The sequence below is a fragment of the Dipodomys merriami genome, unplaced genomic scaffold (genome assembly GCF_024711535.1).
Source record: "Dipodomys merriami isolate MVZ:Mamm:240054 unplaced genomic scaffold, mDipMer1.0.p SCAF_1, whole genome shotgun sequence".
NCBI lineage: Eukaryota > Metazoa > Chordata > Mammalia > Rodentia > Heteromyidae > Dipodomys > Dipodomys merriami.
The window spans coordinates 52,998,058-53,022,629 of record NW_027202270.1 but is presented as its reverse complement, the minus strand read 5'-3'; the positions used below and the strand labels follow the sequence as shown (position 1 = coordinate 53,022,629).

The following is a 24,572-nucleotide window of genomic DNA, read 5'->3' as shown; positions in this document are numbered from 1 at the left end:
TAGTTTTCATTGCTTCATAGTAAGATTCTGGGCAGTAGGAAGTAAAGTAAGGAAAATATAATCCAGCTAGGGTTTTAGCAAGGATTTGGATATGATTTAGCATGTCATACGAACTGATTGAAGGCCATTAGAAATCATGTTGTTTTTTCAATATTTTCTCTAAAGAAAGGAGTTTGAATTGATACCCAGAACATATGGAGAGAATAGTATGTTTTTGGTCTTCCATATGGGTCCTATGACCTGGTTCAATGGACTCATTTCTAATTATAGGAAGAAATTTCCAAGTATATCAGCACAAGTAACACTTGTTGTGCTCACATATCAACTTAGCAGAGAATAGAAAACATGACACTTCTCTGACAACTTGGGAATTGTTTGTTCTAGAATCATTGGACAATAAAGAACCCTTAAGGAGCTAAAAAATAGAATGGAAGAAAGACAGCCTCTTCAGTAAATGGTCCTGGAAAAATTGGTCAATTGCTTGTAGAAAACTAAAGCTAGATCCTTATATATCACCCTGCACCAGAATCAATGCCACATGGATCAAAGACCTCGGAGTCAAAGCAGACACCATGAAAATATTGTAGGACAGAATAGGAGAAACCCTAGATCTTCTTGTCACAGGCTGAAAATTTCTTAATAAAGACCTAGAAACACAACAAATCAAAGAAAGGTTGGACAAATGGGATTGCATGAAGTTGCAGAGCTTCTGCATGGCAAAGGATATAGCTAGTAAGATCAATAGAAAGCCCATGGATTGGGAGAAGATCTTCACTAGCCATACAACTAGCCATACATGAGACAAGGGTCTCATATCTAAAATATACCTGGAATTCAAAAAATTAAATCCCCCAACAACAAATCCTCAGAGAAACAACTGCCCAATAAATAAGTGGGCTAAAGACTTACAGAGAAACTTCTCTGAAGACGAAAGGAGGATGGCTAATAGACACATGAAGAAATGCTCAACCTCTCTAGCCATAAAAGAAATGCAAATCAAAACAATATTGAGTTTCCACCTCACCCCAGTTAGAATGGCTATATGAAGAGCTCTAATAACAACAGATGCTGGAGGGGATATGGGCAGAAGGCAACCTTCTTGCATTGTTGGTGGGAGTGTAAACTTGTTCAACCACTTTGGAAAGTAGTATGGAGATTCCTCAAGGGACTTCACATAGAGCTTCCCTATGACCCAGCAATCCCACTTTTGAGCATTTACCTGAATGGTCACAAACAAGGCCATACTAAAGCTACCAGCACAACTATGTTTATTACAGCAATATTTACCATAGCTAAGAAATGGAATCAACCCAGATGCCCTTAGTAGATGAATGGATCAAGAAAATGTGGTATATATACACAATGGAATTCTATGCCTCCATCAGAAAGAATGACATTGCCCCATTTGTTAGGAAATGGAAAGACTTGGAAAAAATTATATTAAGTGAAGTAAGCCAGGAAAGAAACATAGGTCCCATGCTTTCCCTTATTTGCAATAACTAGTATAAGTCTGAGACAAGCAGCAAAGGTCAGATAAGATGATGTTAAGTGAAATGAACCCCAAGATAAGGACACAACTGTTTTTCTTTCTTTCTTGCGATTGTTTCTAACATATTTATAACATAATGTTTTTTTTGTTGCTTTGTATGTCCCTCCCCCATGGTATAACCCCTGTTTTCATTGTCTTTGATGTATAATTTGTGGAGAGAAAGGGAAAAAACAAATTGTTTAAATAGGGAAATAGGTGGACCCATTGCAGCAATGAGATGTACAAGACGCTATGTCGAAAAACAAACTTTACAATTTAGAGGTGGTGGTGGTGGAGTGCAGTTGTGGAGATGGGAGGGAAGGGATGGTAGGGGAAAAGCAAAGGAGGAGGCAACAATGCTTGATAAGAATTGTACTCATTACCTTGCTCATGTAATTATAACCCCTCTGTACAGTATTTTCAGAATAAAAAACTTATTAAAAAATAAAGAACCCTTAATAGTCACTGCATTCATTTCATGGTTTGTACAGGCCATACAGAAAAAGTTAGAAATTTTTAGTGCCTGTCACTCATGCCTGTAATCATAACTATACAGGAAGTTTATATCTGAGGATTGTGGTTTGAAGCCAACCTGAGCAGGAAAGTCTGTGAGACTCTAAATTCCAAATAACCAGGGGAAAAACAAACCAACAGCTGGAAGTGGTAGAGCACTAGCCTGTAGCAAAAAGGCTTCAGGGACAGGTAGTGTTATTGCAAATCAAATATTCAGAATATGGGTAAATTTCTGGTAATTTCTAAAAATTTACATGGCAATAAATATACAAAAGAAAGTATATGTTCAGCCTTCCTGGTTTCATATTATTTTATATTCATGTCTAATAGTTTCAGGCTGGCACAATATCTGAATCAGGGTTCGTGCTTTTATACATTCAGTAATATATGCTTGTATGATTCCATTTATTAACAATGGTTGATGAATTCCTTAGCAAACTGCTTATTTTTTCCCCCAATAATGGTACTTGAACTCAGGTCCTTGATTTTTTTTTCCCTCAGTTTTATTCACTTAATACTGACACTCCACCATTTGAGTTATGCCTCTATGACTCTGCTTCTGGCTTTTTTCTGGCTAACTGGAATTACGAACCCCCTCTTTTTGCAATTCTCAGCTTCCTGAGTAAATAACATTATAGATGTGATCTACTGGCCTGGCTGAAGCTGCTTATTTTTGTCAATCCTGGGGGCTTTCTGAGGTTCAGTTTTGTAGGGTCTTAGACATGGTAGTTGTGTGCCCCCCAGTAGAAATATCTTAGAGATTTTTTTTTTACCTTTACTGAGTTTAAGCCTTCTGAAGAAAATCTGGATTACAATGATTATTTTGGAAGAGAAACAGGTCAGGAAACAGGTTAGGTCTTATAAAATCTGCTCCGGTGATCTTTACATTAGCTTATGCAACTGATCAATGAAACTAGTTCTATTCCATAACCTTCAATATAAGTATTTGTTATTAAGAATGCTATTGAAAATAATTATAATTAATATTGTTAATATTACATAGCAATTATGTGTATACAGCATAATGTCTGGGCATGATTTTTTAATATTGTTGATCTACTGGAATATACCTGTGAATGGATTCTTTATCAAATAAAGTATGATACAATTTGGTAATGTATATATTTGGTCACTTCTGAAACTGATGAAATGGTGGGCTTTTACCTTACCATTGAGATTGTCACACCACAGAAAAATTTTGCTTTTGATACAGTTAATTGGCTAATATAGCCCTTGAACCCATACCCTTGGCTTAATTAGTGTTTTCCATTAGTTAAATGGCTTAGATATTTGATCTTCATAATATCATTACAGGAGTAGATAACAATGTCGTAGAGACATGAAAAAGTCTCTGAACATGAGGATATTTGGATGTTATATATATGTTCAATATGTCTAAGAATGAAAGCAAAACATAGCAATCATTTATTTGGAAGAGTGGAGGTATAGAGTTTATCAATGTCATCCCACTGATGGCATGAGAAGAAAGGTTGTGTGCAGTCAGTTGGCTGGAATTAAAGGCCACATCTCTAGGATGAGAAAATTTGCTGAAAATGATAGTGTGTGAGATAAAACGATCATTTCCTTTTTGACAGTTATGAAGTTAGGATAGATAGTGTGGGAGGTGTAAGGGTTACAAAGAGGATTAGGTGTAAGAATAACAAGACAGAGTGGGAGGGTAGCAGTTAGTGCAGATGGTAATATAATATATTGTGGCTATATTATAGGACATATTAAAACTGGCTAAAGAGATGAATTTAAAGCTAGTGAAACAGATTTTCAAATAATCTTTAAAAAGAACAAGTATTGCCTTTTATCATAATTAAGGTATCGACCCATTTATGAAATTAAAAATATTTTAAATATATTAACAAAATTATTTGATGCTATCTATCTATCTATCTATCTATCTATCTATCTATCTATCTATCTATCTATCTATCTATCTATCGAGACTCTGACCAAGTTCAACTGCTAATAAATCAGTAATAATGAGTTTTTAAATAACAAGAGATTTTGGGAAATAAGAATATTAGTAAACCATTTACAAAAGCTTTTGAAGTACTAAACTTATTGTCAAGACTCAGAGGATAGAAAATGAGAAAATTTGAAGCCTTTCATGTTGTTATGTAGCTTTCTATTACTATAGAAAACACTTGAGATACTCAAATTATTAAGAGGAAAGGTTTATTTTGGCTCACAATTTTGTATGTTATAGCACAAAAAATAGACTTGGTTGCTTTGAGCATGTAGAGATAGAGTACACTATAGCAAGACTGTATGATGGAGGCCTTTTTATCCCCCAGGAATCAAAAGAAAAAGCAAGAGACAACTGTCCCACAATCTCCTTTGAAGGAACATACCCAATGATCAGAAACATCTAAGCCCTAACTTTTTTTAAAATTTAATTTTATTTTATTTGTGAACATACTGTACAGAGGGGTTACAATTACATGGGCAGGATAATGCGTACATTTCTTACCAAGCATTGCAGCCTCCTCCTTTGGTTTACCCTTCACATCCCTTCCCAGCCTCCCCCCTCCCCCCCATAAGCCCTAACTCTTAGAGGTAATTTTTTTTTAAGATTCTTTTTTTTTCTTTTCAGAATTTTATTTATTTATTTTTTATTTTTATTTTTTTTTATTTCTTTGGTCCAGTTGTGGGGCCTGAACTCTGGGCCTGTGCCCTGTCCCTCAGCTCTTCAGCTCAAGGCTAGCATTCTACCACTTGAGCCACAGCGCCACTTCCAGCTTTTTTTTTTTTTTTCTGCTTATGTGGTGCTGAGGAATCAAACCCAGGGCCTGATGCATGCAAGGCAAGTGCTCTACCACTGAGCCACCTTCCCAGGCCTTACAGGTGACTTTTTATCATCTTTCAATAGCTAGAGGCAAGCTGCAACCAGGCTAGCATTTGGGAAATACATATCCAAGATATAACACAGGGCAATAATAGCTGAGTTTGTTTTTTTTTTAAATTGTGATTAAGTGATTACATAAATTTCACAAATTTCACAGTATTGTGAGACAGTGATACTTAGTTAAAGTCACAAACATATTCTAACCTTCATGGGGCAAATTGTCTTTATTGTGGTCTATAAAGTTTATGAGTTCTATGAACTTTGACAATATAGTTATTTCTCCCACATTGGGTGATATGTACATTTCTTTCCTTTTGCTTAGTGTCAGCTGTTCCCTCTTTCCTGCTCATTCCCTCCCTCCCATTGCTGCCATTGAATTGCTTAGTGTGTGTCAATCAATGACCAGTGAAGCTGATGGGTCCTGCTTGTGTATGCTTTCCCCTGTTTCCCTTTGCTTCTGTGTCCTCCTCTTAGTTTCCCTCAGATGTGCACATATATACCATATATGTGGTCAGCATCATAGGGTCATTTAGTAATGATTCGACCAGATGAGTGGAGGTCCTTTGTTTCTCGAGTCTTGTTTATTTTGTCGTATCTCCTTACATTTTGGATTTAACATCCACTTATCAGGGAGACCATGTGCCATTTGGCTCTTTGCTCTAGGCTTACCTCACTCAACATGATTTTTTCTAGTTCTATCCATTTCCCTGCAAATGTCATTATTTTGTCTTTTCTAATGGCTGCATAATATTCCATTGTATAGAGGTACCACAATTTTTGGATGCATTCATCTGTAGTGGGGCATTTGGGTTGTTTCCATATCCTGGCTATTGTAAACAGTGCTGAAATGAACATGGAGGTGCATGTGTCCTGGTATCCTGGTTCCTGTTGTTCAGGATAGATGCCTAGAAGTGGTATGGCTGGATCATAGGGGAGGTCTATATTTAGCTTTCTGAGGACCCTCCAGACTGCTTTCCAAAGTGGTTGTATTAGTGTACATTCCCATCACCAGTGCAAAAGGATTCTTCTTTCTTTGCATCCCCTCCAGCATTTGTCATTGGCTGAATTTAGGATGTGGGCCATTCTGACTGGGGTAAGGTGGTATCTCAAGGTTGTCTTTATTTGCATTTCCTTTACAAACAGGGATGGTGAACATTTCCTCATGTGTTTCTTTGCCATTTTATCTCTTCTTCTGAGAAGTCTCTTTTTAGTTCCCTTGCCCATTTTGTAATTGGTTGGTTAGAGTTGGGAGGGATTAGTTTCTTGAGTTACTTGTATAAACTGGATATTAGCCCTTTGTCTGATATATTGCTGTTAAATATTTTTTCCCAATTAGTTGGTTGTCTTTCTAGTTTGGTTGCTATGTCTTTAGCTGTGCAGAAACTTTTTATTTTAAGGTAGTCCCATTTGCCAAGTCTCTCTTCAATTTGTTGTGACCCTCAGACTCTGTTCAGGAAGTTCCTGCCTGTGCCTATAAGTTCAAGTGTCTCTCCTACTCTGTCCTACAGTAGTTTCAGAGTTTCAGGTTTGATGTTAAGGCCATTAATCCATTTTGAGTTGATGTTAGTGCATGCTGACAGGCCAGGGTCCACTTTTAGTTTTCTGCCTGTGGTCGCCTAGTTTTTCCAGCACCAGTAGTTGAAGGGGCTGTGCTTCTTCCACTGTATGTATGTCTTTGGCTCCTTTGTCAAATATCAGCTGACTGTAAGCTAGTGGTTTTATTTCTGGATCTTCTAATCGATTCCATTGGTCTTTGGGTCTATTTTTGTGGCAGTACCAAGCTGTCTTGTTATTATGGCTCTATAATAGAGTTTGAAGTCTGGCATCGAGATCCCTCCTGTGTTGTCTTTTTGCCTAGAATTGTTTGGCTATTCCAGGATTTTTTGTTGTTCCATATGAATTTTTGGACTGTTTTCTGTATTTCAGTAAGGAACATACTGGGATTTTAATGGAAATTGCACTGAATTTGTATATCAATTTTGGCAATATGGCCATTTTCACTATATTAAGTCTGCTTATCCAAGAACATGGAAGGTCTTTCCATTTCCTGATGTCCTCTATAATTTCTTTAAGTTTTAATAGTTTTCATTAAATAGTTCTTTTACATCTTTGGTTAGGTTAATTCCTAAATATTTTATTTTTTGAGGTTATTGTGAATGGGGTTGTTTCCTTAATTTCTCTTTCTGCTTGCAGATTATTGGTGTACAGAAAGGCAATTGATTTTTGTGGATTAATTTTGTATCCTGCTACTTTGCCAAAGTTGTTTATAAGTTCTAAGAGTTTGGGATGGAGTTTTTGGGATTATGGAGATATAGTAACATGTCATCTGCAAAAAGGGATAGTTTAACTTCTTCCTTTCCTATGTGGATCTCTTTAATGTCTTTTGCTTACCTTATTGCTCTGGCTAAGGGTTCCAGGACCATACTGAAGAGGAGTGGTGAGAGTGGGCATCCTTGCCTTATTCCTGATTTTAGTAGAATTGGTTGTAGTTTCTCCCAATTAAGTATAATATTGTCTATTAGTCTGTCGTATATGACTTTTATTGTTTTAAGGAACGTTCCTTCTATTCTTATTTTCTCCAGAGCTTTTAACATGAATGAATGTTGTATCTTATCAAAAGCCTTTTCCATGTCAATGGAGATAATCATGTGGTTCTTGACCTTGGATCTGTTGATGTGATGGATTACATTTATTGATTTACACATGTAAAACCATCCCTGCATCTCTGGGATGAAGCCTACTTGGTTGTAATGTATGATTTTCTTGATATGTTTCTGGATTCTGTTGGCTAGAATTTTGTTAAGGATCTTTGCATCTGTGTTCATCAAGGAGATTGGTCTATAGTTCTCTTTTTTTGTTGGGTCTTTGCCTGGTTTGGGGATGAGTGTGATATTGGCTTCATAGAATGAATTTGGAATAGCACCCTCTGTTTCTATTTCTCAGAAGAGTCTGAGGAGTATGGGTATTAGTTCTTCTTATAGAATTCCACAGTGAATCCATCTGGTTCTGGGCTTTTCCTTATTGGAAGGCTTCTGATTGCTTCCTCTATCTCATTGTAAGACATTGGTTTATTTAATTGATTTATTTCTTGTTGGTTCAGTTTGGGCAATTTGTATTTCTCTAAAAATCCATCCATTTCTGCCAGGTTTTCTTTCCTTAGTGAGTATAGATTCTGGAAATAATTCTTTATAATTGTTTGGATGACTTGGGTATTTGTTGTAATTTTTCCCATGGCACCTCTGATCTTATTGATTTGGGTTTCCTCTCTTCTTTTTTTAGGTAATCTTGCCAAAGGTCCATCAATTTTATTTTTTCAAAAAATTTTTTGTTTTATTAATTTTATTTTTTAAATTTTTACTTTTTTGCTTTCTCTTTTTTATGTTTTTTTAAAATTGTAAAAATAGTGTACAGAGGGGTTATAGTTACATGAGTGAGGTAATGAGTACATTTTCTATCGAGCATTGTCTCCTATTATTATTGTATTTGGATCTATTTTGTTCTGTAAGTTTGAGAGTATTTGCTTAACATATTGGTGTGCACCAATATTTGGGGAGAATAAGTTGATAATGGTAATATCCTCTTCTTGGATTGTTCCCTGTATTAATATGTAGTGTCCTTCTTTGTCTTTTTGTATTGATTTTAATGAAAAGTTTATTTTGTCAGATATCAGGATGGCAACTCCTACTTTCTTGCTGGGAGCATTTGCATGATAGATCTTTCTCCATCCCTTCACTTGGAGTTTGTTTTCATGTTTGGCTATGAGGTGGGTCTCTTGAAGACAACAGATGGATGAGTCTTGTTTTCTGATCCAATCTGCAGTTCTTTTTCTTTTGCTTTGTGAATTGGGCCCTGGTAATTGGGCCCCTATAATTGGTTATTATAGAGAGATGCATTGTGTTTTCTGTCAATTTTCTGCTTTCCAAAGTTTTTCTTCTTTCCTTTCCTCCAGTGCTTACTAAGTTGGACTTCTAGTGATATCTGTCTGATGTGGATCCCTGTTCTTGTTTTTTTTTTTTCGGGGGAGGGGGTCTTCCAGTAGGTTCTGATCTGGCAAGGTTCTGTCTCTGTGCTCTCTGGGTCAGCACTGGCACCTTGGGAGTCTTCTGCACTGGCGTTCTGTGGATGGACCACTGTAGTTCTGGGGTTCCCACCTTGGCTGTGAGGCCGAGTAGTTTTGGCGGGATGGGGCAGCGCGGGTGAGGGGTGGGGGAAGGGTCTTTTTGCAAGTTCGGAGGGACAAGGTTTCTCTGTTTGCAACCAGTGGGTCCAGCACTGGCACCTTTGGTGTCTTCTGTGCTGGTGTTCTGCAGTAGACCCACTGTGGCTCTAGGGTCTCCGGCAGCCCCAGGCTGCAGTTTGGCGGCCCTCCAGGGTTGGGGGAAGAGTCTGCATGCTTTTCCATTCTGAAGTTCTTCCTTTTCTTTCTATCTTTCTCCCCCACTTCCTGTTTTTCTTTGGGTGTTTGGCTTTTTGCTGTTGTCAGTCTCTTGGGGAAATTAAGCCTTAGAACTCGAACTCTCTATTTGGTTGGAGAGAGCTGTGGAGTTTCCCTACTGTCCTGTCACCTTTTTGGCCCTCCTCCTCAATAGCTGAGTTTTTAAAAAAGAGAATTACAATAGTAAGAGATCATAGGGCTGGGAAGGTGGCTCAGTGGTAGAGCAGTTGCCTTGCATGCATGAGGCCCTGGGTTCGATTCCTCAGCACCACAGAAGCAAAAAGAAAAAAGCCGGAAGTGGCACTGTGGCTCAAGTGGTAGAGTGCTAGCCTTGAGCTGAAGAGCTGAGGGACAGTGCCCAGGCCCAGAGTTCAGGCCCCATGACCGGAACTAAAAAAAAAAAAACACAAACAAATAGTAAGAGATTATAGATACATAGATATGTAAGATTCATTAATCTCAAAGAAGTTCAAACTGATTACATAAATACCTTCAAAATCATTTATATTGAAATAATAGGAACATAAAAACTCAAGAAAAATTGATTTATTTTTGATTTTATGCAAGGTTTTTCCTTTTTATTCAATTTTTTTAGAATTTTATTTGATTATCAAGGGTTATAGTTACATAAGTAAGGTAATGAGTACATTTCTTATTGAACATTGTTACTCCCCCCTCTTGTTTTTGTCCCACTTTCCTTCCCACTCAACTCCACCCCCTTCAAGTTGTAAAACTTATAATGGTTTAGTTTGCTTCAGTCTATACTAGGAGATTCATGTAGGAAAAGAAATGTTTCCCTTCTATAACATATTCCTGGGTTCTACTAGTAGAAAGTAAATATTTGATTTAAAAAAACTGGAAAATAACTCCACATAGCAGTTTTTAAATATTTTATATAGTTTTTAATTGTAAAGGTAATGTATAGAGGGGTTACAGTTACATGAGTAAGGTAATGGGTGCATTTCCTATTGAGCATTGTTACCCCCTCCTTTGTTTTCCTCTACCATTCCTTCCCTCCTCACCTCCCCAACTTGGTATATTTCCCCAAGTTCAGTTTGATTCTTCAAACCTACTTTATCCGAAGCTTGTCTGTAGAACATTTCATTGACAGATGTGGCTGGTGGTAGGTTTCCATTTTTAACAAAAGTTAATTTTTTTGTCTTGAAGACTGAGTTTGAGAATCTTTATGTATTTTTTTCTAATTTTGATAATACATCCACTAGAATTCTGTTTTCATAACAACTACTATTCATGGATGTCTATTTTTGTTTTATATGAAAGGAAAACTGTAATTTTGAACCACAATGGCACTTTTAAAATTATTCATTTATAAATGGGCTAGCTCAATATGAGCTAGGTTTGGGGAAAATGTTTACATTTTTGTTTCTTTTAAAAATTGTACTAAAATTATTCAAAATTATTTATTTCCTGTTAGGTTCAGAAAGCTTGCATCTGGTGGTGATACAGGTATCATTCCAATGATTAAGCTCCTGGATTAGCAGTGCTAATAATAATTTGTACACAGATGTTACAAAAAATAACCTCTTATTATTTTAGTGATGCTTTTTATGTAACACACAAAATTGGATAAAATTTTCAAGTAAACAAGTGACATCTACATTTTAAACCCAAATAAATTTCTGACTCAACTCCTATCAGTTGAAATCTACTTTCTGTAGATATCTTTTCCTCTAACTATATGTATGTACATATGTATATTTAAAATCTATGACTACTATGTATATTATATTTATAATATATATGTATCTTTTAAAAAATTTATGACTATAATATGTGTAAAAAGTTTTATGCTCAGTCACTAAATTTCTTGGAAAGTCCAGGTGTTAGGTAACTTACACAGTGCAATTGAAGAGTTAGCAAACCTCAATTCATCCATTCCTTTAATGTCAGGATAATTCATATCCCAAATACAAGACTAATCTCTGACTCTTGAAGTCTCATGTCCAGATCATAATACAAATGTAGTTAGACTATTTCCCAGAGTTCCAATTGTCCAATAGTTTCAGCATTGCTCAAAATTTCAAGTCCAAGGGCTGGGAAGGTGGCTCAGTGGTAGAGCGCTTGCCTTGCATGCTCGAGGCCCTGGGTTCGATTCCTCAGCACCACATAAGCAAAAAGAAAAAAGCCGGAAGTGGCGTTGTGGCTCAAGTGGTAGAGCGCTACCCTTGAGCTGAAGAGCTGAGGGACAGCGCCCAGGCCCAGAGTTCAGGTCCCACGACCGGACCCGCCCCCCCCAAAAAAATTCAAGTCCAAGTCTCCTCTGAAACTCAGCACATGTTTCTCCTAGTATATTGACCATATAAATCCAAGCAACAGGGCTGGAAAGGTGGCTCAGTGGTAGAGCGCTTGCCTTGCAAGCATGAGGCCCTGCGTTCAATTCCTCAGCACCACATAAGCAGAAAAAAAAGCCGGAAGTGGTGCTATGGCTCAAATGATAGCACGGTAGCCTTGAGCTGAAGAGCTGAGGGACAGGTTCAGGCCCCACTATCGGACCCCCCCCAAAAAAATCCAAGCAACATACATCCAACATATAATGGAGAGAGAGATACAAGATAAACATTTTATTGCACAGGGGAAAAATGGAGGTGTAGGAAGGAAGGATGGGACCAAAGCAAGTACAAAACCTACCAAGGCAGACGTTAAATCATATAGCATGATGTGAACTTAGAAAGCATTGCTGTGGTCTTGCTGACTGAAGCCTACATGCCCAACCTCCTCTGCAAGCATGGGTTCCCTCTGCCTGTTGCCTGTAGCTTCTCTTACGAAGAATTCCACATGTTAACTTCATGATGTCTCCATTAGATTTTTATCTTGATCCACAGTTTAATGCATCACCCTCTCAGGGACTGCTTTCAAACATTCCAACTCTACCACACATTGCTTACCCTACCAGGTCTTCCTTTCTTTGAAACTTGGGTGGAGGTATTCATATTCACACAGCTCATGTATTCTGCATATCTGAAGACCCAGTTTCATCATATGTATAATGTCAAGGTCTGCCACTAGCATTAGTTAGTGCTGGATCCTCTTGTTCCATGGTTACATTGGCCTTTGAGTGTTGGAATGGCTGAACACAGGAAGCAGGGTACTCCAGAGGTTTCTTCTTAAAGCAAAGAATTTCAAATTAGTTTATATTTTTATACTCTGGAGCACCCCAGAAAATTACTGTGATGCCTTCAAAGCATCTTTCTGCAAAGTAGTTAGCTTCCTTTTAATGGTTCGAATCTCAATCTCTTGTTCGTGGTCTGTTGCTCTACCACATGAGCTATTCCTCTAATACTCCAGTCTCTCTGAAATCAAACTTTCCTTGGCCTCAGATTTAAATGAACTTTTATGACCAAGCTGCAGGTTTGAGAAATTCTTTTGCTCTGTTTTTGCCCCTAATTTTCTCTGTGAGTCTGGCTAAAAACAGGTAGTAATACCTATGCCATAGCTTGAGCACTGTGCTGCCTTGAATTAACTATCAGATTAATTAACCCAACAAATCCATACTCAGCCTCACATAAAGTCTCACAGTATGATTACCATGTTGCCAAATGAAATACAAATGGTTCCTAGTCTAAGTCTTAATACAGTCCTCACTTCCATCTGAAATTTGTAAATACATATTTTACTATTTGAATTCTTATCAACATTTTAGTCTAAGCACCCATCAGAATTTCTCAACAAGCTATTACAGCATTTTAGCACTTTTCTAGTGTTTAGCTTCAAACCTTTCCAAACCTATCTCACAAACCTATTTCCAAAGGCTTCTGAACCACTTGATTTACAAATATTGCCATAAGCCGGGCGCTGGTGGCTCACGCCTGTAATCCTAGCTACTCAGGAGGCTGAGATCTGAGGATCGCGGTTCAAAGCCAGCCTGGGCAGGAGAGACTGTGAGACTCCTATCTCCAATAAACCACCAGAAAACTGGAAGTGGCGCTGTAGCTCAAGTGGTAGAGCGCTAGCCTTGAGCTGAAGAGCTGAGGGACAGCGCCCAGGCCCAGAGTTCAAGCCCCACGACCGACAAAAAAAAAAAACAAAAAACAAAAAACAAATATTGCCATAGCAATGACCCAGCTTCGCAGTAGCTATTTCTTGTGTTAGTCAACTTTCTGTTCTGTGACCCTTACCTGAAAGAAACAATTTAAAAAGAAGGAAGGTTGATTTTGGTTCATTATTTCCCAAGTTTCAGTCCATGGTCTTGAGGCTCCATTGTTATTGTCCCGTGGTAAGGCAGAAGAATATCATGGTGCTGGGATATTGAAATGGAGGAGGTTGTTCACCTCATACCAGCCAGGAAATGAAAGAGAGAGTTGGAGAGAGGGAGAGAGAGAAGAGAGAGGAGAGAGGAGAGAAGGAGAGAATCAAGCCAGGACATACCAACCATCAAAGGTGCACCTCTATTACTCTACTTCAACCAAGCTCTACCTGCTGATACTCTAATCAGCTATGAATAAAACAAACAAAAGATGTATTGATCAAGTAGATCTCATAATCTAATCACCTCTTAAAGCCTGACCTCTGAACACTGTTCTGTGGGGGACCAAAGTTCAATACATGAGGCTTGGAAAAGGGCATTCATAACCAAACCAAAATATTAACTTGAAAAAATTTGTAGCTTAGTAGCAGTGAACTGTAGAATCTTGGTTTCTCACCCTTGTGATTATGTGGCTATTGAGACTCTTTGCTATGGCCCCACATCATAAGAGGGTCATATCATTTGTTATTTACCTGGGAAAAGGTGAAAACTCAAATTCAAAGCAGGTACTATGTCATACACAAGTATCTGTAGCAATCAGAAAACTGAGGCAGGAGGATCATGTGTTTAGGACTAGCTTGGACTCATAGCGAGACCTTATCTCAAAAATATGATTCAAAGTATAGTTTCTATTGAGTGAACACTGCTTCCCCACTGTTGTAAAACGGTAAAACTTGTAAGTCAAGTCATCATAAGCTGGGGCCTGCCTGCATTCTTTTTTCCAGAATTTCTATCTTCAGTTGGGACCATCCAGAAAAATCAAGAATACTCTTTTCATTTCAGTCTCCTTAGTATTAATAATATCTTCAATATGCTTTTTGTTATTTAAGGAAAATATTCATAGATCTCAGACATTAGGATGTGTGAATCTTTGGAGTGTCATTTCTTCCTCTACCACAAAAATCTAGAATAAGAAAGGTGAAAGGGTCATATATGAAGGAATCAGCTGAAAGATAATAGCTAGAGAAAAATGCTTTCTTAACTATAAAATGTACAAATATAGAATCATGTAGTCATGTTTTTAAGAATAATGATGTTTGGTTACAAGTAAAGAACAAGGCATAAATGAACACACCTTAATTTGAGAAATGTTTAAAGGGGTTCAGGTTTCACTATTCACAACAGAAAGTTCTAGTATCAAGTGTCCACAGACAAGAAACCTTGGCAGACCCCCCTAACATGGAAATAAGTGAAAATCATCTGAATGACCCATAGAATGGAGTAAAAAACTATAAGGAGAGGTTTAGCGGGTCTAACTTTGAACAGTTCACTGCTTCTCTCCATACTAAATAAAGAATTTTCCAAGAACCACAATTTCTGTTGAGAAAAAAGAAAATGGAAAATAAAAATCTATCCCCTACTATTCAAAGATGCTTTCCAGAAAGCTCCCTTATGGAGATGCAGGGAGAGATATAACTGCTGGATTATCTGGGATCAGATGGAAATAAAGCAAGGTACATATAGCCTCAAAACTTACCCCCTACTCTGCATGGGGAGGAAGTTTAAGGCTGAAGTGAATTTTCTCAAGTAACATCTACCACACCTGGGAGCTTAGAGAGCAATTTGACTAGCTTCAAACCCACATCAAGTCCCCATCGAGACAGGAAGGCAAATCTCACTTTTAATGAGTGTAGTAGCTCTTCTCATCTATCCCATTCAGCTACTCCATTTAACTTCAGAGTTCCTTCTGGCATCCTGATCAGTTGCTGAAGTCAAATAGCAGTACATTCTGACCAGCTTGATCAAAGGTAATTGAAGTGATGGTCTAGCAGCTTAGCCTGGCTGCAGAGCTCAGTCTGTTGTCTCACTGGATAGCAGAGCCCACACAACTGCCCCCACTGAAGTTCAAAACAGAAGCAGCATTCTAGCCATCTTAAGAACCCCAAAGCATGTGGCACTGGCTTATTTGAATGACAGCAAGTTAAATTGTGAGGTCTTATCTCTGCCAAAGAACATTTGTAAAAATGTAGAAAAGAGAATGAATCTCAAGGAAGGAGCAGGGGAAGGGAGAGAATGCAATAATAATAATGCATATCCTATGAAAATAAGAAAATGAAGGGGAGTGATTGAGTTGGGAGAATAGGGGAAATGATGAAAATGATGACATTGATCAAGATGTATCACATTCATAAATTGAATTGTTGAATGGTAACTCTTTTGTACAGTTACTTAAAGATAATAATTTGAAAAAGAACAAATAATTATTTGAAAAGAAATGTACTCATTACCTCACTAATGTAACGGTAACTCCTCTGTACATTACCTTTACCATAATAATAAAAATTTAAAAATGAAGTAGAAAAGATGATTGTCTCCTCAAATGTGCAGAAATCAATTCAAAGGACAGAAAAAAATTTACCATGGACTCTAAAGAAATCAAGCTTTATTAAATGACTGGCAAAGAATCAAGAACAATTATTTCAAAGAAACTCAGTGAACTACAAGAATATATTAATAAAAATTAAATGAAATTAAGAAAGCAATAAAATGCTAATCTTGGGAAAAAATAGAAGGAAACAAAAGAAAACCCAATGGAAGAAAAAGGCTTGTAAGGATTGTGGGAAAACATAATAAAATCTAATCTAATCTATGTAAAAATAGGAACTGAAGAAGGAGATGGAAGTGAAAGGGGGCCAGAAGGAGGGAACTATGCATGAAAACTCTTCAACATCTAGATGCAGGATGCTTCTGAGCAGACTCAGTACGAGGATTTTACCAAGAAATGTAATAATCAAACTATCCAATATCAAAGACAAAATATTATTTATTTATTTTTGTTTTTGGTTGATCATGGGGCTTAAACTCTGGGCCTGGGTGCTATCCTTCAGTTCTTCAGCTCAAGGCAAGCACTCTACCACTTGAGCCAAAGTGCCACTTCCGGTTTTCTGAGTCATTTATTGGAGATAAGTGTCACAGACTTCCTTGCCCTGGCTGGCTTTGAGCCACAATCCTCAGATCTCAGCCTTCTGAGTAGCTAGGATTACAGGCATGAACCACCAGCGCCCAGCTCAAAGACAAAAAATTCTGAGAGCAATACAGTTAAAGAATGCATCACATATGAAGGAATATTGATACAACTATCAGCAGGTGTATCAGCAAAAATCCTTCAGGCTAGGAGAAAACAGGATGTTATATTCAAAGTGAAGGAAAAAATTTCTGATCAAGAAAAATTTACACAGAAAACTTCTCTTTCCAAAATGAGGAGAAATAAAAACTTTCACAAACAAGGTTAGGCATGCTTTTTTTATGAATTGTTAAGAAAAAACTTAAATCTGAAACAAAAGACCACTAATCAATAACAGAAAACTTAATGGAAGCATAAAACACAATGTGTAATTTGTTCAGGCCTACATTCAGCACTGTAGAACTCTAATAGTGGTATGCTAAATACTTTTATTCCTAGAAAGAAGATTACAGATAAATTGTCAAGGGTCATATTTACATGATGTGAAGTCTGGCATAGAGCCATACAATGTAGAGGGAGAATAAAACTGTAGAGTTGTATGAAATAAAAGTTATGCTGTTATTAGCCTGAAACAGCTTGTAATGGACCACTCTGTGTGAGTTCTGTAAGGCAAAAATCACCATAGATGGTGAAAAGATTTAAGACACACTACTAGGAGTACTAGGAGTACTCTTCAGGAGAGGAATAAAAGAATGAATTATTTTTTAAAAATCAGACAACAATGACCATAATAGTAGTAGCATATCTTTGCTATCAATGATTAACTCAAGTGCAAATAGATTGTTTTCCAATGAAACAACAGAGGGACAGAATTGATGGAAAAAGAAAAATACTCTAGTCATATGCTGCCTACAAGGGACTCCCCTCAATTTTAATGACAGAGACCAAAAGCAAAGAAATGGAAAAATATTCCACATGCGCAGGAGCCAAAGAGAGCAGGAGTAATGAATCAGACAAACTAGACTTCAAGAAAAAACTATAGAAAAGAGACAAAATCATTATATAATGATAGGTGTTAACACTTTTAAATATGTCATAAGTCTTAATATGTAGATGTGCTCAATGTCAGAGAACTTAAATACACTATATTAAACTGAAGCATCTAAAAAGAGAGAGGAACTACAGTATAATAGTGATAATAGTGGACTTTACACTTTCAACAATAGACAGGTTATTCAGATAGAAAATTAATAAGAAAACATGAGATTTGAACAAGTTATACCAAACGGATCTAAGAACAGACACATACAGAACATTCTACCAAGCAACGACAAAATACACGTTCTTCTCAAGCACACAGTGAACATATTCCAGGACAGATCATATGTTAGGCCATAAGACAAGTCTTCGCATATTTAAGAAAGCTGAAATCATGTCAAATTCCTCTTCCAAGCATAATGACACAAAATTAGAAATCAGGAAGGAGTGGGGACACAAATAAATGGAAATTAAACAACATATTGTCCAATACCAATGAGCCAGTAAATAACTTAAAAAGAAAATTAAAAAATTTATTGGGATAAAAAAAAGTGGAAACCAAATATACCAAAACATATAGAGCACAGCAAAAGCAGTTCTAAGAAAAGTTTCTACGGCAATTTCTATTTTTTGTGGAAATATAAATTGAATTGGAGAAGTGAGGAAAATGGTGATTTTCAGAATGGGGGTGGGGGAAACAGGAAGGCAGTGGGCAAAATGTACACAGCATGAACTAGACAGGAAGAACAACTTTCTCCTTTGAGATATATTGTACAGCACACTGAATACAGTAAAACGTGTAGTATGAATTTTAAATTTACTGAGAATAAATGCCAAATGTTCTCACTAAAAAATGTAAGGATTTGAGGTTGTAGATGTGTTAGCAATGTGTGTATGAGTGTTGGTATGTGTGCACGTACTCAGGGGCTGGCTTGGCCTTTTTGCTCATGACCATACTCTACTACCTGAGCCATCCTCTAGGCTAGCTTTATTGATAGTTAATTGAAGATAGAGACTCTTGGACTATTCTGCCATGGCTGGTTCAAACCTCCATCCTAAGATCTCAGTCTTTTGGGTAGCTAGGATTACAAACATGAGCATGTTAGCAATTTTTTGGGGGGGGGGTCCTGTCGTGGGGCCTGAACTCTGGGCTGGGTGCTATCCCTCAGCTCTTCAGCGCAAAGCTAGCACTCTACCACTTGAGCCATAGCGCCACTTCCATCTTTTTATTTTTTCTGCTTATGTGGTGCTAAGGAATCGAACCCAGGTCCTCATGCATGCAAGGCAAGCGCTCTACCACTGAGCCACCTTCCCAGCCCCCATGTTAGCAATTTTGAGTTAATTATTCCACACTCTATGAGTAAATCATAACATCACTTTCTACCCCATGAATCTATAAAACTATTATTTGTCCATTTGTAAGTAAAAAGTTAAAAAAGACACACACATTTTTACACGTACAGAAAGATTTGAAAAATCGATATTAAATATAAAGTAGAATTTAGCTACATAATGGTGAAGATTTTGTGTAAAGAGGAATACAAGGCCTTTTTCTCCACATTCCATGATTTTTGACTTTTAGACAATGTAAATTCATGACTTGTTCAACAGAAGAAACTCTAAAATTAAAACTAAATATACAGATTTATATGCTAATATTAAAAGAAAAAATTATTTCAAATTATCTTAGAATGAAGTATTTGGACTTTTGTTTACATTAAAGAAAGGGAATTTAAGGTAAAAAGAATTACAAAGAAAATTAAAAAATATTTTTAGCAGTTTCATTATATATCTATTATTATTTGGGAACAAATTTCTTTATATTTCTAGATAAAGTGTAAGTAGACACATTAATCTCAGTAACAATCAGCATTTTTAGTGTAAAAAGAAATTTATAGGATTATAAATTTAATCTACAGTACAATGAATTAGAAGTTTTAAAATAAGCTTAACTTCAAATATTCATTTTCTAGAATTGTCCATCTTGTCTACAAATAGTGTTAAGCCAGTTACAGTGAGAAGTTTACAGTTTTGATTTCTACTGTTTTATTTTCCACAAAAAGAAACCAGAGCTACTTGTAGAAATATCTTTTTTTGTTTGTTCGTTTGTTTTTTGTTTGGTCTGGTCATGGGGCCTGAACTCTGGGCCTGGACACTCTTCAGCTCAAGGCTAGTGCTCTAACACTTGAGCCCCAGAGCCACTTCCGTTTTTTTCTGCTTATGTGGTGCTGAGGAATCGAACCCACAGCCTCATGGATGCAAGGCAAACGCTCTACCACTGAACCACCTTCCCAGCCCTTGTAGAAATAGCTTATTCCAGGTTTTGGAAAAGAAAATATAAAATAACCTCAAGAGTCTTCTGTCAGAAATAAGAAAGCTTTCAAAGATTAATGCTTTTATTTTCTTTCCCCAGAAATACATAAAACAAATCACAGATGTGTGTGTGTGTGTGTGTGTGTGTGTGTGTGTGTGTGTGTGTGTGTGTGTGTGTGTGTGTGTGTATTACTGAGGACTGAACATGCCTCCAGACCCAAACCACAGACTGGGAAAATATATGCAAAAGACTTACATGATAAAGAGCTCTCAAAACTCAACAAATACCAACACAAACAAATGGATAACAGAAATAGACAAAAGATCTGAACTGAAGAAGATATACAGATGATAAATCCCCAGATGAAAATATGCTCATTGCCATATGTAACTAGGAAGATGCAAGTTAGATTAATGAAATAGCTCTACATATCTTTACAAAATGGCTAAAATAAAAACCACCTACAATATTAAATGTTATCAAGAATGTGGAATACCAAGACCTCTCATGCCTTGCTGGTGGAACATAACCACTTTAGAAGGCAGGTTGACAATTTCTTCCAAAGCTAAACTCTCAACACCATCTGATTCACTAATAACTCTTCTTGCTATTTATGCAAATTAGTCAAAAGCTTATATCTATGTAGAAGTTTGCACATAAATGCTTATGGTTTTATTCACATTTCAAAACTCACAGAACTCTACTACACAGAGAGTGAACTATGGGCTTCAGTTAATACTCACAGGTCAACATTCATTTATCAATTATAACAAAGCTAAGGGACTAATATTCGATGTTAATTATATGAGTAACTGTGGAACAGAGGGTGGAAAGATAGTTCATGGGAGAGCTACTTTTTGTATACTTTTTCTTTCTTTGTTAAGAGTTTAATTTAGGGTCTTGCACATGCTTGGCAAGTGCTTTACTACTAAGCTATGTTTCTAGCCCTTTGTTTACTTTTTAAAATAAAACTAAACCTGCCCTAAAAATTTAAGTCTCATAATCAAATTTTTAAAAAAGAATGCAGAACCCACATTGGAGGGACTCCATTTACCAAAGTTGTGAGAACTTGAGTACTATATATATATATATATATATATATATATATATATATATATATATATAACAGGGGCTGGGAAGGTGTTTCAGTGGTAGAGTACTTGCCTTGCATGCTCGAGGCCCTGGGTTCGATTCCTCAGCACCACATAAGAAAAAAGCTGGAAGTGGCGCTGTGGCTCAAGTAGTAGAGTGCTAGCCTTGAGCTGAAGAGCTGAGGGACAGTGCCCAGGCCCAGAGTTCAGGCCCCACAACCGGACCCCCCCAAAAGAAATAACAGCATCTCTACTCTTCCCCTCCATCTACTTGGCGTAGGGTAAGAGATCTGGAGGATCACTTATTCTCAGGCCAGCCCATGCAAAGCATTAGCAAGACTCACCTTGCTAATGGCGGAGGTATATGTAGGAGGATGATGGTCTCAGGCAAAAAGTGGGAGACCTTAGATGAAAAAAAAAAGGAAAGAAATAAAAAAGTAGAACATCGGAGAACCAACATGGTGGCGGCTGCGGTGCTGGTGTCCCGGGCTTCTCGGCTGCTTGGCCGGTCCCACATCGGGCGGCCCCTGTCGAGCGGCGCGCACGGCGAGGAGGGCTCTGCTCGCATGTGGAAGGCCCTCACCTACTTCGTCGCGCTGCCGGGGGTGGGAGTGAGCATGCTCAAAGTCTTCCTGAGATATCGCCACGAAGAGCACGACAGGCAGGAGTTCGTCGCCTACCCCCATCTCCGCATCAGGACCAAGCCCTTTCCCTGGGGAGATGGCAACCATACTCTATTCCATAACCCTTATACAAATCCTCTTCCCACTGGCTATGAAGATGAGTAAAGAGAACCTGGACCATCACCCAGGCACCCGGGACCACAGCTTTGCTTTGGCCCATTCCTCTGCACGTGGACCAGAAAAGTACATGGGACCTTAAGCTCACCTTCCTTCTTGTATCAAATGACAATTAAACCATTTTTCCATCACTTTGCTTATAGCAGGAGATGGCTTAAATAAATAGTTTAAACTTAGGTTGGTATTGAAAAAAAAAAAAGAAGTAGAACATCTATTTAGAAGCATGAGGAACTGAGTTCAAAGTTGAGTACTGAAAAACAAAAAGTAAAAAACAAAAAACAAAGAACAACCAAAAATTACTCAATAGTATTTGGGACATATTGAGTCTGAAAACCCGTAAGTATTTAATTATAATATGATGATGCCATAAATTCATTTGTCACTATTATGTCACTATTAAATCAACTAATTAACTTGAAAATTGCTAATGGAAAATTAGCATTTATTTTGCTCTTCCAACAGTAACTATATATCAATATATCCAAATGAAAAGGAAGTATTCTACTTACAAAAAATGCCCCAGTTGGAGGTGAAAGTTCTATTTTCTTGAAATAGTGTAAGTGCAGAAAAACTAGAGTCATAAAATTACCATTTTATAATTCCTAATGAAGTTATTCTTTCAGTGAAAATAAGTGATATTGAATTTAGTGGATGAATGAGTGAAAGGGAATTGGACATTTGGATAGTGGAAAGGTAACACCACAATGATTCCCTTTTGGAAAAGTTAAGTGACAGTATTCAATGGGACTAAGACTTTAGTGGTCAGTGGTAAGAAACCAAATATTTTGTAAGTCCATCTGTGATGTAATGGGAAACATGTGACCTCACTTCTGCTTTATTTTAACAAAAACAAAATTATTTGAAGCAAATCTTTTCACCTAACTTGTATTTTATTTTTTCAGGAAATTCAACTAAAAATGAACTAAAAAAATTACAAAGAAAAAGAAAAACCCAAAAGGTGAAATTCGATGGTACAAGTGTTCTAAGTATCTCCAACAGTCTGTATAATGAAAAAAGTGATTTATATGTAAAAGACACTTACTGTCAGAAAAACCAGATGTGATATGTGCTTCTGGGTAAGATCACGTTTTGGACAAACCAGCTGTAAGAGATTTTTGAGAAGGGGGTTATGAACTAAATATTAGATGATACCAAGAGATTTCTATTATAGGTGTGAAAATATTCACTTGCTTCCTTTGTTACTTTTTTTTTTTTTGTCACTGTGATGTAATACCCAAGTAAATAAGGAAGGAAGGAAGGATTTCTTTTGGCCCAGTTTGCAGAGGTTTTAGTTCACTGTCAATTGGCTCTATTGCTTCTAGGCTTGTTGAGTCAGAACATTCTGTGGGGAGTATATGTTGAGAAAAGTGTCTCCTCTCAAATCAGATAGGAGACAGAGAGACAGAGGAAGGATCTGGGGATATGCTCTCAAAGATGTAGATGCTCTCAAAGAAGCAGACTCTTAGGGGTCTGCTTCTCTCAACCAGACTTTGCCTCTGAGTAGTCCACTAATTCATCAATGGGTGATGAAGTTTGCACCTTCATGATCCAATAAATTCTCAAAAGCCTGTCAGCCAGCAACAAAACTTCCTGAGGCTTCAGGAAACACTTTTAGATTCAAACTACAACTGTAAATTCTGTTCACTGATTCAATGTAAAGCATAGCTCAGAGAAGCAGCTACCATATTTTTAATGTGATTCCAGTTTCTTTTATAATTAATTCTGTATATGTATTACCATAAAATATGGGCAGAATCTGACCCTTAAGGCTGCAGTTTAGACTTTTAATGACATTAGATTTCTATCTCCAAACGAAATCACTAAACATGCAAAACTTGCCTAGTTTTATAAAGCTTGTTTATAATTTGTATTGGTTTTTGATTGGTTTTCTTTTGCAAACTAGGCAAACACTTTTACACATTTGTATTTTTTCTCTTGTGTTCAAGTTTTTACCATAATGTATCCCAGAGATATTCTTTGTTAGTACATTAGAGATTTTTCATCCTTTTTTACTAATGAGTTATTTTATGGATCATCGTAGTTCAGTTAACCTACCCCTATAAAGGCTGTTTGAATTTTATTGTTAGTAATTTGTATGAAAAATACTGCTGCAGTCAGTAACCTCATGGGTATGTTTTTTGGTATTTCTGAAGTGTATCTTCAGAGAAGATTAATAGGAGGGGGATTGCTGGGTCAAAGGGAAAATACATCTGCTTTTTAAAAAATATTGCTCATTTATCAATAGGTATCATACTGCTTTTACTTTAAATGTGGCTTGCATAGTTACTTTTACATATAAACTTCAGAATCAGAATAGATCCAAGAACTTCTTGGAATTTTGGTCATTGTTTTTGTTGATATTGTACATTAAACTTCAGAAGAATTGACAATCTTATGAAATGACATCTATCTATCATAGTTGGGCAGAATTTTATAGCTTTTTACAAATAGGTTTGCACATTTTTCTGTTTGGGGTCTTCGATTATCTTCTAATTGTTTCTAATTTTTATAGGAAAGCTCTTGATTTGTGGATTAATTCTCTATCCTGTTACCTCATTAGATTATTCTTTAGTTTTGTTATTCTTTGCTGACTTTTAATATTTTTTTGTTGTCTAGGTGTATCACTAAATATTTATATGTAAATCCACTGCCTGCTATAAAAAGTATCTGAGGGAATCAACTTAATAAAAAGAAAAGTTAATTTTGGTTCATGGTTTCAGGTCATGGTTGCTTTGTTCTGTCACTTTGGCCTTGTGGTGAGGCAGACTGCATGATAGGGAGTGTGTGGTATAGCACAGTTGCTTATCTCATGGTGGTCAGGAAGCAA

The 24,572-nt window shown here is 36.9% G+C and overlaps 1 protein-coding gene and 1 pseudogene across 2 annotated transcripts in view; both read left to right on the top strand.

Moving 5' to 3' along the window:
• Slc4a10 (solute carrier family 4 member 10) overlaps window positions 1-24,572 on the top strand; it is a 446,328-nt gene that overhangs the window by 58,624 nt on the left and 363,132 nt on the right. Inside the window, exon 2 of one of the 2 annotated variants that reach the window (XM_070021977.1) lies at window positions 22,648-22,821. The exons of the other annotated variant lie outside the window; for it this stretch is intronic. The gene's annotated coding sequence lies outside the window, so the exon portion shown is untranslated. The remainder of the gene's footprint in view (window positions 1-22,647; window positions 22,822-24,572) is intronic. 2 annotated transcript variants of the gene reach the window in all.
• On the top strand, window positions 21,402-21,908 carry LOC138836584 (cytochrome c oxidase subunit 6A1, mitochondrial pseudogene; annotated as a pseudogene).